Source organism: Anomaloglossus baeobatrachus, chromosome 3, assembly GCF_048569485.1.
Source record: "Anomaloglossus baeobatrachus isolate aAnoBae1 chromosome 3, aAnoBae1.hap1, whole genome shotgun sequence".
NCBI classification, from domain to species: Eukaryota; Metazoa; Chordata; class Amphibia; order Anura; family Aromobatidae; genus Anomaloglossus; species Anomaloglossus baeobatrachus.
In genome coordinates this window covers 694,404,675-694,418,145 of record NC_134355.1, presented here as the reverse complement: position 1 = coordinate 694,418,145, position 13,471 = coordinate 694,404,675, and the positions used below count along the sequence as shown (strand labels likewise).

Genomic DNA, 13,471 nt, shown 5'->3' with positions numbered 1-13,471 from the left:
CACCAACTGCCCCGGAGGAACCTGCAGCGCAGCAGCGGCCCACATAGCCGCAAAACTACAGATGGCGTCACGAACTTCATCTTATCAAAAAATACAACTCCCATCATCATCCTCCCTTTATTATTGAGACACCGTAGGGTCACGGAGCCGGACCCCCGCCACCGCTGACATCCCCGGACTAGTCCGGCCCTGAGGCGGGCGTGTCATTTTTGGCGTCATGAACAGGATGATCGTGCCCGGTATAACCGGGTACTGTGCACCTAAGTAACGTGTGCCTAGTATTGACTTTATTAAACTTTGAATGAAGCCGCCATTATTATACCACAAATTAAGCTGCGTCATACAGTGAACAGTTGAAAAAGAGCGCGAGAATAAGCCCCGCCCCTTGCTCTGCCGAGTACTGACGAATACTGCGTGCTAACGGACTGGACTTACAAAAATTGACGCAGTGGCGGTCAGTGAAAGTAACGGTCAAGATGTGCAAAGCAGTGGACAGAAGGGAACCACCCTTAGTGGGCTGGGTAACAGTTTGGCGCCAACAAACTGGACCCACCCCAACTCCGCCCCCAGAAGAAAGAAAATCTGGTCAGAGGAGTGAAAGGTCAATGGGTGGTGAGCGCTCCAGACAAGTGATGGCCAGCGGTGACCGGGACAACCTGAATAACGGCATGGCAGCGACCAATCTCCCTGATATACCAGGAGGTGCCAGGGGTCTGCAACCAGTCCCTGACCCGAGCTTCCCGGTCGAGGAGGTGAAGCGGCTCGAGGCGAAAGCCGAGCAGCAAGCCATGGAGACAGCAGAATCGGGGCGTGCGACAGTAACCAGGCGGTGTCCAGCGTCACAAAGCAAGAAGCATCCCTAGCTGCAGTGGCGGAGACCGGTAAGCAGATGACCCCAGCAGCTCTGCAAAGCCCAGATACCCTCGTAGGGCTCGTAGGGCCCCTTCCCAGTCCTCCAGCCCGAGCATCCGACGCAGCATCACCTGCCTCCCATGGAATGACTTACCGGTCAGCAATCGAGGTCTGGCCATCCCACTGCGACCTGTCCTGACCCAGACAGCCACTGAGGTCCTCTGTAGGCGGCAGATGATCCGGTACCAGATGGTGAGGGAGCAGAGGAGGGCTCAGTGGGAGGAAAAAGAAGCAAGTAACCTGGCAGCCAAGCAAAGGCTGCGCAAGGCCAGACGATCTAACCATGGCCCAGTGAGACAGGGCCAAGTCCTGAACTTCAACCTGGAGACACGATAGGGTTTGATCAAAGAACCACGACTCAGGAGAGATGTCTTTGTGTCCCAGAGGGATATTGAAGCCCACTTGCAAAGGGGTCACCCAGATCGGGATGTATGCCCGGGTGATAGAATGGAATACACTCGCCAGATGGGTTCACGTGGGTGGTACGCCCTGGACGTACATGTTCACCGGGAGGATGCATCTCCAGCAACAGAGGAGACCTTCCGCAGCGGCCCGGCAGCAACAAGCTCCCAACACACGGGAACTCAGACAATGCTGACAACAGCGTACCTGGTGCCTTTCCAAAACAGGATCCCAACCTGTGAAATACCGGGATCCCAATATGTAAATAGCCCCTTTGTTCTTTTCGAAGAAGTCACCCTGATTTTTCCCTAGCCCCTTTGTTCTTTTCGAAGATGTCACCCTGATTCCTCTCCCTGATTATATCTGATAAAGATGGACAACCGGGCCACTGAACTATGGGTGGTCGGAACTGAAATGTAAATAGTTGAAGGCTGTGTCTATTTATTTGCTTTTCTTTTAGGAGATTGATAAAAAGTTGATGGACATGTGGGCCACATGACTATGTGTGGCCAGGACTCCACCTTGTAAAAAGTTATGTTTGCAACGTTAAAGTAAATGCCTCCCATACAGGGTTGAAATGTTATCTGTTACAGCATTTAAAAAATTTTGCAGCTGTCACTGTTTTTTGTGTTCCAGCTCATGGACGTGCTGGGATTCGCTGTGGGGGAGTGTGGCGCCCCTGAGGCTTCCGTCGCCACAGAGGTACTGCACCTCAGCCAGAGGTGTGGTATCCCATCCTGGGTAGGAAGGGGGTCATCTACCGGTTCACAGACAAAACCTGCACCCACCAATTGCTAGGTCACACACCGGGTCAGGGTTTAAGGCAGGTCCTTCTCCATTAATGCTCAGAATCCGCGACCAGTATACCTGGATATGGAGCCTTAAGTCCCATTCACTGTCCTGAAGGGGTGGAGCCTGGCAGAAGGTGTGTGGGAGGAGTCAGTGAGGCCCGCAACAGTGAATCCTGGCACACCACAGGTCAGCTGCAGTGGTGGAACAGACTGAGTAAAGATCTTGACTGCAAAGCCTCGTGTCGTCTGCTTCTTCCTGCGCCCCATCCATTTCCACCATAGACCTTCCTAACGGTCACCCCGGGGTTACCCACTCCACCTGCGGGGAGCAAGATCACCTCAGCTGCGCCATCACCAACTGCCCCGGGGAACCTGCGGCGGCCCACCTAGCCGCAAAACTACAGGTGGCGTCACGAACTTTATCTTATCCAAAAATACAACTGCCATCATCATCCTCCCTTTATTATTGAGACACCGCCAGGGTCACGGAGCCGGACCCCACCACCGCTGACATCCCCGGACTAGTCTGGCCCTGGGGTGGGCGTGTCAATCGCACCGCTGTCAGGTGACCCCTTTAATATCAGAGACGCCATTGAGTATTCCGGGTGGAGAAGTATTGCTGTGCTGTACCTGGAGGAGGCGCCGTCACCGCACATCGCTATGCCTCCTGCATTATATGGTACAAATGCAACTACAACTCCCAGCATGCTATGCTGAACACCAACAGATCACAGTAGCCAAGCCAGAAGAGAGTGAGCGCAGCTCCAGCCTCCTGCGTGGTGTGTGCGGGGTTAATACCGGCACTGGGAAGAGATGAGGAGGACAAGAACCGGGAGCCTGTCTATGCGCTGCACCTCCACCAATCACAGGCTGTTACCAGGCAGAATGTGCCGTGCAGAGCAGATACAGTGTGCAAAGCGGATACAGTGTGCAGAGCGGATACAGTGTGTAGAGCGGACATTGTGTGCAGAGCGGACACAGAGTGCAGAGCGGATACAGTGCAGAGCAGACACCGTGTGCAGAGCGGATACAGTGCAGAGCAGACACCGTGTGCAGAGCGGATACAGTGCAGAGCAGACACCGTGTGCAGAGCGGATACAGTGCAGAGCAGATAGTGTGCAGAGCAGATACCGTGTGCAGAGCAGATACCGTGTGCAGAGCAGATACCGTGTGCAGAGCGGACACCGTGTGCAGAGCAGATACAGTGCAGAGCCGACACAGTGCGCAGAGCCGACAGTGCGCAGAGCCGACACAGTGCGCAGAGCCGACACAGTGCGCAGAGCCGACACAGTGCGCAGAGCCGACACCGTGCGCAGAGCCGACACCGTGCGCAGAGCCGACACCGTGCGCAGAGCCGACACCGTGCGCAGAGCCGACACCGTGTGCAGAGCCGACACCGTGTGCAGAGCCGACACCGTGTGCAGAGCCGACACCGTGTGCAGAGCCGACACCGTGTGCAGAGCAGAGCGGATACAGAGCAGAGCGGACATCGTGTGCAGAGCGGACACCTTGTGCAGAGCGGATACAGAGCAGAGCTGACATAGTGTGCAGAGCGGACACCTTGTGCAGAGCGGACACCTTGTGCAGAGCGAACACCGTGTGCAGAGCAGATACAGTGTGCAGAGCGGACACAGTGTGCAGAGCAGAGCGGATACAGAGCAGAGCGGACACAGTGTGCAGAGCGGACACAGTGTGCAGAGCAGAGCGGATACAGAGCAGAGCGGACACCTTGTGCAGAGCGGATACAGAGAAGAGCGGACATCGTGTGCAGAGCGGACACCATGTGCAGAGCGGACACAGTGTGCAGAGCGGACACAGTGTGCAGAGCAGAGCGGATACAGAGCAGAGCGGACACAGTGTGCAGAGCGGACACAGTGTGCAGACCGGACACAGTGTACAGAGCAGAGCGGATACCGTGTGCAGAGCGGATACCGTGTGCAGAGCGGATACAGTGTGCAGAGCGGATACAGTGTGCAGAGCGGATACAGTGTGCAGAGTGGACACCATGTGCAGAGCAGAGCGGACACCGTGTGCAGAGCGGACACCGTGTGCAGAGCGGACACCGTGTGCAGAGCGGACACCGTGTGCAGAGTGGACACCATGTGCAGAGCAGAGCGGATACAGAGCGGACATCGTGTGCAGAGCGGACACCTTGTGCAGAGCGGACACCTTGTGCAGAGCGGACACCTTGTGCAGAGCGGACTCCGTGTGCAGTGCAGAGCGGACACCTTGTGCAGAGCGGACACAGAGAAGAGCGGACATCGTGTGCAGAGCGGACACCATGTGCAGAGCGGACACAGTGTGCAGAGCGGACACAGTGTGCAGAGCAGAGCGGATACAGAGCAGAGCGGACACAGTGTGCAGAGCGGACACAGTGTGCAGACCGGACACAGTGTACAGAGCAGAGCGGATACCGTGTGCAGAGCGGATACCGTGTGCAGAGCGGATACAGTGTGCAGAGCGGATACAGTGTGCAGAGCGGATACAGTGTGCAGAGTGGACACCATGTGCAGAGCAGAGCGGACACCGTGTGCAGAGCGGACACCGTGTGCAGAGCGGACACCGTGTGCAGAGTGGACACCATGTGCAGAGCAGAGCGGATACAGAGCGGACATCGTGTGCAGAGCGGACACCTTGTGCAGAGCGGACACCTTGTGCAGAGCGGACACCTTGTGCAGAGCGGACTCCGTGTGCAGTGCAGAGCGGACACCTTGTGCAGAGCGGACACCTTGTGCAGAGCGGACACCTTGTGCAGAGCGGACACCTTGTGCAGAGCGGACTCCGTGTGCAGAGCGGAGCGGATACAGAGCAGAGCGGACATCTTGTGCAGAGCGGACACCTTGTGCAGAGCGGATACAGAGCAGAGCGGACATCGTGTGCAGAGCGGACATCGTGTGCAGAGCGGACACCGTGTGCAGAGCAGATACAGTGTGCAGAGCAGAGCGGATACAGAGCAGAGCGGACACAGTGTGCAGAGCGGACATCGTGTGCAGAGCGGACACAGTGTGCAGAGCAGAGCGGATACAGAGCAGAGCGGACACCTTGTGCAGAGCGGATACAGAGCAGAGCGGACATCGTGTGCAGAGCGGACACCGTGTGCAGAGCGGATACAGTGTGCAGAGCGGATACAGTGTGCAGAGCGGATACAGTGTGCAGAGCGGATACAGTGTGCAGAGCGGATACAGTGAGCAGAGCGGATACAGAGCAGAGCGGACACAGTGTGCAGACCGGACATCGTGTGCAGACCGGACACAGTGTGCAGAGCAGAGCGGATACAGAGCAGAGCGGACACCGTGAGCAGAGCGGACACCGTGTGCAGAGCGGACATGACTTGTTTTTACTCAGAATTGTTTTCTTATAATTTTATATCCTTTGCCAGTTAAAAATGACTGTGTAACATGAAGACGCAGTCCACTGTACAGCAGATGAGCCAGGTCTGTGAACATGGACAGGCAGTCTACTATATAGCACAGGCATGGCAGCCATCAGCCACAACTCATCCTGCCTGATCTCAGCACATGGAGGATGGTCAGGTCCCAGGACCGCACTTCAGGAGAACAAACACTGCTGCCGACCCCATCCCCCACCCAGCGACTCCCCCCTGACATCCCAGATAACTGGCCCCATACAATTATCAGGCCCCGGGCGCTCCAGGCTGGGGGAGGATAGTCACTCCTTTTGCCCAGAGGAAGCTGTGAGTAATCAGTCTGTGGAGGCTGGGGAGGCCCGTGCAAAGGAGGCCTGCGCAGGGGAGGCCAGCGCACAAGAGGTCTGCACAGGGCACACCAGACAATGCGAGGCCCACATAGGGGAGGCCAGCGCATGGCAGGACTGCGCTGGGGAGACCCGACCATGAGAGGCAATCGCAGGGGAGGCCAGTGCATAGGAGGCCCGCATAAGGAGACCAGAGCATGGCAGGACTGCGCTGGGGAGAACCAACCATGAGAGGCAATCGCAGGGGAGGCCGGCATAGGGAGTCTAGCGTATGGGAGGACCAGGCCATGAGAGGCAATCGCAGTGGAGGCCAATGCATAGGAGGCCGGCATAGGGAGACCAGCGTATGGGAGGACCAGGCCATGAGAGACAATCGCAGGGGAGGCCAGTGCATAGGAGGCCAGCATAGGGAGACCAGCGCATGGGAGGACCAGGCCATGAGAGGCAATCGCAGGGGAGGCCAGTGCATAGGAGGCCCGCATAAGGAGACCAGCGCATGGCAGGACTGCGCTGGGGAGAACCGACCATGAGAGGCAATCGCAGGGGAGGTCCGCGCAGAGAAGGCAGCTCCAGTCCTGCTACAGTCACATCCAGAGCTGCATTCAGATATCAAAAAATACAACTGCGCCAATGATTTCACAAGAAACCCTTCTGGGTTATAATGATGAGTTTTAGGCTCCGTGTCAGTGAACATAAAACAAGTCTGTGCTGTTCTGAGAGGCAGTCTCCACATCCAGTACATGAATAATTGTCACTTGTATCGTAGTGAAGGCTTCTAGGGTGGAGAGCAAAGAAAGGACTCTGAGGTCTCTGCTCGAGTCCTTGCAAAACCTACAGATGACCAATCGGGCGGAGCGCCAAACACCGTATACAAGGAACACCCCACAAGAGCCACCGTACACCAAGAACACTCCACAAGACCCACCGTACAACAAGAACACCCCACAAGACCAACCGTACACCAATAACACTCCACAAGACCCACCGTACACCAAGAACACTCCACAAGACCCACCGTACACCAAGAACACCCCACAAGACCAACCGTACACCAAGAACACTCCACAAGACCCACCGTACACCAAGAACACCCCACAAGACCAACCGTACACCAAGAACACTCCACAAGACCCACCGTACACCAAGAACACTCCACAAGACCAACCGTACACCAAGAACATCCCACAAGACCAACCGTACACCAAGAACACCCCACAAGACCCACCGTACACCAAGAACACTCCACAAGACCAACCGTACACCAAGAACACCCCACAAGACCAACCGTACACCAAGAACACTCCACAAGACCAACCGTACACCAAGAACACTCCACAAGACCAACCGTACACCAAGAACACTCCACAAGACCAACCGTACACCAAGAACACTCCACAAGACCCACAGTACACCAAGAACACTCCACAAGACCCACCGTACACCAAGAACACTCCACAAGACCAACCGTACACCAAGAACACCCCACAAGACCAACCGTACACCAAGAACACTCCACAAGACCCACCGTACACCAAGAACACCCCACAAGACCCACCGTACTCCATGAACACTCCACAAGACCCACTGTACACCAAGAACACTCTACAAGACCCACCGTACACCAAGAACACCCCACAAGACCCACCGTACACCAAGAACACCCGACAAGACCCACTGTACACCAAAAACACCCCACAAGACCCACCATACACCAAAAACACCCGACAAGACCCACCGTACACCAATAACACTCTACAAGACCCACCGTACACCAAGAACACCCCACAAGACCCACCGTACACCAAGAACAACCGACAAGACCCACCGTACACCAAAAACACCCCACAAGACCCACCATACACCAAGAACACTCCACAAGACTCACCGTACACCAAGAACACCCCACAAGACCCGCCGTATACCAAGAACACTCTACAAGACTCGCCGTACATCAAGAACACCCCACAAGACCCACCGTACACCAAAAACACTCTACAAGATCCACTGTACACTAAAGGGTGCTTTATACGCTGCGACATCGCTAGCGATGTCGCGAGCGATAGGACCCGCTCCTGTCGTTCGTGCGACATTTGGTGATCGCTGCTGTAGCGAACATTATTGCTACGGCAGCGTCACACGCACATACCTTTATAGCCGAATAATCCCTCCTTCAAGGGGGAGGTGCGTTCGGCGTCATAGCGACGTCACTGCGGCGTCACTATGTGGCCGGCCAATAGAAGCGGAGGGGCAGAGATGAGCGGGACGTAACATACCGCCCACCTTCTTCCTTCCTCATTGCCGGTGGACGCAGGTAAGGAGATGTTCGTCGTTCCTGCGGTGTCACACACAGCGATGTGTGGTGCTGCAGGAATGACGAACAACATCGTACCTGTGGCAGCAGCGATATTAAGGAAAGGAGCGACGTGTCAACGATCATCGTTTTTGAACGATTTTGCGATAGTTGATCGTCGCTCCTTGGTGTCACAAGCTGCGATGTCGTTACCGGCGCCGGATGTGAGTCACTAACGCCGTGACCCCGACGATATATCGGTAGCGATGTCGCAGCGTGTAAATCACCCTTAAGAACCCACCACAAGACCCACCATACACCAAGAACAACCCACAAGACCCACCGTACACCAAGAACAACCCACAAGACCCACCATACACCAAGAACAACCCACAAGACCCACCGTACACCAAGAACAACCCACAAGACCCACCATACACCAAGAAGAACCCACAAGACCCACCATACACCAAGAACACCCCAAAAGACCCATCGTACACCAATAACACTCCACAAGACCCACCATACACCAAGAACACCCCACAAGACCCACCGTACACCAAGAACACCCCACAAGACCCACCGTACACCAAGAACACCCTACAAGACCCATCGTACACCAAGAATACTCCACAAGACCCACCGTACACCAAGAATACTCCACAAGACCCACCGTACACCAAGAACACTCACTCCAAAAGACGCACTGTATACCAAGAACACCCCACAAGACCTACCGTACACTAAGAACACCCAACAAGACCTGCCAAACACCAACACACCCCATAAGACCCGCCATACACCAAGAACACTCTACAAGACCCACCGTACACCAAGAACACCCCACAATACCCACCGTACACTAAGAACCCACCACAAGACCCATCGTACACCAAGAACACCCCACAAGACCAATCGTACACCAAGAACACCCCACAAGACCCACCGTACACCAAGAACACACCACAAGACCCACCGTACACCAAGAACACCCCACAATACCCGCCATATACCAAGAACACCCACTCCACAAGACCCACCGTATACCAAGAACACCCCACAAGACCTACCGTACACCAACAACACCCAACAAGACCTGCCAAACACCAAGAACACCACACAAGACCCACTGTACACTAAGAACCCACCACAAGACCCACAGTACACCAAGAACACCCTACAAGACCCATCGTACACCAAGAACACCCCACAAGACCTACCGTACACCAAGAACACCCCACAAGACCCGCCATATACCAAGAACACTCACTCCACAAGACCTACCGTACACCAAGAACACCCCACAAGACCCGCCATACACCAAGAACACCCCACAAGACCCGCCATACACCAAGAACACCCCACAAGACCCACCGTACACCAAGAACACTCCACAAGACCCGCTGGACACCAAGAACACTCCACAAGACCCACCGTACACCAAGAACACTCCACAAGACCCGCCATACACCAAGAACACCCCACAAGACCCACCATACACCAAGAACACTCCACAAGACCCGCTGTACACCAAGAACACTCCACAAGACCCACTGTACACCAAGAACACTCCACAAGACCTGCGGTACATAAAGAACACCCCACAAGACCCACGGTACACGAAGAACATCCCACAAGACCCTCCATACACCAAGAACACTCCATAAAACCCGCCATACACCAAGAACACCAAACAAGACCCACCATATACGGTACCAAAAACACTCCACAAGACCCACCGTACACCAAGAACACCCCATAAGACCCGCCATACACCAAGAACACCCCATAAGATCTGCCATATACCAAGAACACTCCATAAGACCCACTGCACACCAAAAACAACCCACAAGACCTGCCATCCACCAAGAACACTCCATAAGACCCACTTCACACCAAGAACACCCCATAAGAGCCACCATATACCAAGAACACCTGATAAGACCCGCCATCCACCAGGAACACTCCACAAGACCCGCCATCCACCAAAAACACTCCACAAGACCCGCCATCCACCAGGAACACTCCACAAGACCCGCCATCCACCAAAAACACTCCACAAGACCCGCCATCCACCAGGAACACTCCACAAGACTCACCGTACACCAAGAACACTCCACAAAATCTGCCATATACCGAAAACACCCCATAAGATCCAATGTATACTGGAAACACCCCACAAGACCCTCCGTATACCGAGAACACCCGACAAGACCCTCCGTATACCGGGAACACCCCACAAGACCCTCCGTATACCGGGGACACCCCGCAAGACCCTCCATATGCCGGGAACACCCCACAAGACCCTCCGTATACAGGAAACACCCCACAAGACCCTCCGTATACAGGAAACACCCCACAAGACCCTCCGTATATCGGAAACACCCCACAAGACCCTCCGTATACCGGGAACACCCCACAAGACCCTCCATATACCGGGAACACCCCACAAGACCCTCCGTATACCGGGAACACCCCGCAAGACCCTCCATATACCGGGAACACCCCGCAAGACCCTCCGTATACAGGAAACACTCCACAAGACCCTCCGTATACCGGGAACACCCCACAAGACCCTCCGTATGCCGGGAACACCCCGCAAGACCCTCCATATACCGGGAACACCCCACAAGACCCTCCGTATGCCGGGAACACCCCACAAGACCCTCCGTATACCGGGAGCACCCCCAAAGACCCTCCGTATACCGGGAATACCCCACAAGACCCTCTGTATACCGGGAACACCCCACAAGACTCTCCGTATACCGGGAACACCCCACAAGACCCTCCGTATACCGGGAACACCCCACAAGACCCTCCGTATACAGGGAACACCCCACAAGACCCTCCGTATACAGGAAACAACCCACAAGACCCTCCGTATACCGGGAACACCCCACAAGACCCTCCATATACCGGGAACACCCCACAAGACCCTCCGTATACTGGGAGCCTGAGCTGGCGTTTGGCCCTCGTCTCAGTCGCTCCTTGTAGTTGCCATTTTTCCTGTTTTCCAGAACTGAGTGTTCAGCCTAAAACTTCCCTCCCCCGACTACACATGGAACATTCTAGAACGCCCGGTGGTCCCTCAACTTGCTAAATCTGATCGGGGTCTCTTGTAGTCGCAGAGCAGTGCAGGCAGCCGAGGGTTAAGTGACATGAATCCCCTCGTTCGCCCCCGATTTGTGTGTGGGGCCCCGAGTGCAGGAAACCAATAGAGCAAAATGTTCTATAAAAAGACACCTTGATTTCGGCAGTGTCGCTGCGCAGCGCTGGTTACCACGGAGACGCCAGTGATGTGTCTGCAGCACAAATTCATTGTGCACTGGAGATTCCCGACTGGGCAAAGGAGCGAGAGCGCAGGAGAGACCGCCACCTGCAGGAGAGACCGCCACCCGCAGGAGAGACCGCCGCCCGCAGGAGAGACCGCCGCCCGCAGGAGAGACCGCCGCCCGCAGGAGAGACCGCCGCCCGCAGGAGAGACCGCCGCCCGCAGGAGAGACCGCCACCCGCAGGAGAGACCGCCACCCGCAGGAGAGACCGCCACCCGCAGGAGAGACCGCCGCCCGCAGGAGAGACCGCCGCCCGCAGGAGAGACCGCCGCCCGCAGGAGAGACCGCCGCCCGCAGGAGAGACCGCCGCCCGCAGGAGAGACCGCCACCCGCAGGAGAGACCGCCACCGGCAGGAGAGACCGCCACCCGCAGGAGAGACCGCCACCCGCAGGAGAGACCGCCACCGGCAGGAGAGACCGCCACCCGCAGGAGAGACCGCCACCCGCAGGAGAGACCGCCACCGGCAGGAGAGACCGCCACCTGCAGGAGAGACCGCCACCTGCAGGAGAGACCGCCACCCGCAGGAGAGACCACCGCCCGCAGGAGAGACCGCCACCCGCAGGAGAGACCGCCACCGGCAGGAGAGACCGCCACCCGCAGGAGAGACCACCGCCCGCAGGAGAGACCACCGCCCGCAGGAGAGACCGCCACCTGCAGGAGAGACCGCCACCCGCAGGAGAGACCGCCACCTGCAGGAGAGACCGCCACCCGCAGGAGAGACCGCCACCTGCAGGAGAGACCGCCACCCGCAGGAGAGACCACCGCCCGCAGGAGAGACCGCCACCCGCAGGAGAGACCGCCACCCGCAGGAGAGACCGCCACCCGCAGGAGAGACCGCCACCGGCAGGAGAGACCGCCACCGGCAGGAGAGACCGCCACCCGCAGGAGAGACCGCCGCCCGCAGGAGAGACCGCCACCTGCAGGAGAGACCGCCACCTGCAGGAGAGACCACCGCCCGCAGGAGAGACCACCGCCCGCAGGAGAGACCGCCATCTGAGATCATCAGCAGCAGAAGAGACAGCTCCACAAGAATGCCATCTGCAGAAGGAGCCACGTCAACTACTGGAGATGCAGCCACCACCGGACAGAAGAGACCGCACTGACCGCGCAAGAGGACACCGCCGGCTGCGCAAGAAGACAGCACCGACCGTGCAAGAGACCGCACGGACCACGCATGAGGACACCGCCGGCTGCGCAAGAGACCGCACAAGAGGACACCGCCGACTGCGCAAGAGACCGCACAAGAGGACACCGCCGGCCAAGCAAGAGACCGCACAAGAGGCCCCCGCCGGCCGTGCAAGAGACCGCACAAGAGGACACCGCCAGCCGTGCAAGAGACCGCACAAGAGGACACCGCCGGCCGTGCAAGAGACCGCACTGAGCACAGCACACCCCATCACCCTCCGGCTGTACACTGAATACACATATTAACGGCGGGTCTCGTCATGCGATTGCCCGAATACCGGGGGCGCTGTGCTCCTCTCTGGTGTGAGGCTCGCAGGGCAGTGGAGAATAGCCCCTGGAGATTGCAGTGTACCCCACCTGATGCTCTATGTGCTCGCAGTTATCAGCCTGTGACACCACACCTGTTACTGTGAGCCATCGCCCGCGTCTCCACAGCCCCGCTAACTAACATACTGGGGTCTGTGGAGACGTGAGGGCACCCCTGTTACCACAGCAGTGCATTCTGGGAGAGACGTGCCACCACAGCAGTGCATTCTGGGAGAGACGTGCCACCACAGCAGTGCATTCTGGGAGAGACGTGCCACCACAGCAGTGCATTCTGGGAGAGACGTGCCACCACAGCAGTGCATTCTGGGAGAGACGTGCTACCACAGCAGTGCATTCTGGGAGAGACGTGCCACCACAGCAGTGCATTCTGGGAGAGACGCGCTACCACAGCAGTGCATTCTGGGAGAGACGTGCTACCACAGCAGTGCATTCTGGGAGAGACGCGCTACCACAGCAGTGCATTCTGGGAGAGACGTGCTACCACAGCAGTGCATTCTGGGAGAGACGCGCTACCAGA

General features: G+C 57.0%; 1 protein-coding gene across 1 annotated transcript in view; it reads right to left on the bottom strand.

Annotated features, from left to right (window-relative positions):
* LOC142297087 (DNA (cytosine-5)-methyltransferase 3A-like) overlaps positions 1–13,471 on the bottom strand; it is a 271,093-nt gene that overhangs the window by 94,830 nt on the left and 162,792 nt on the right.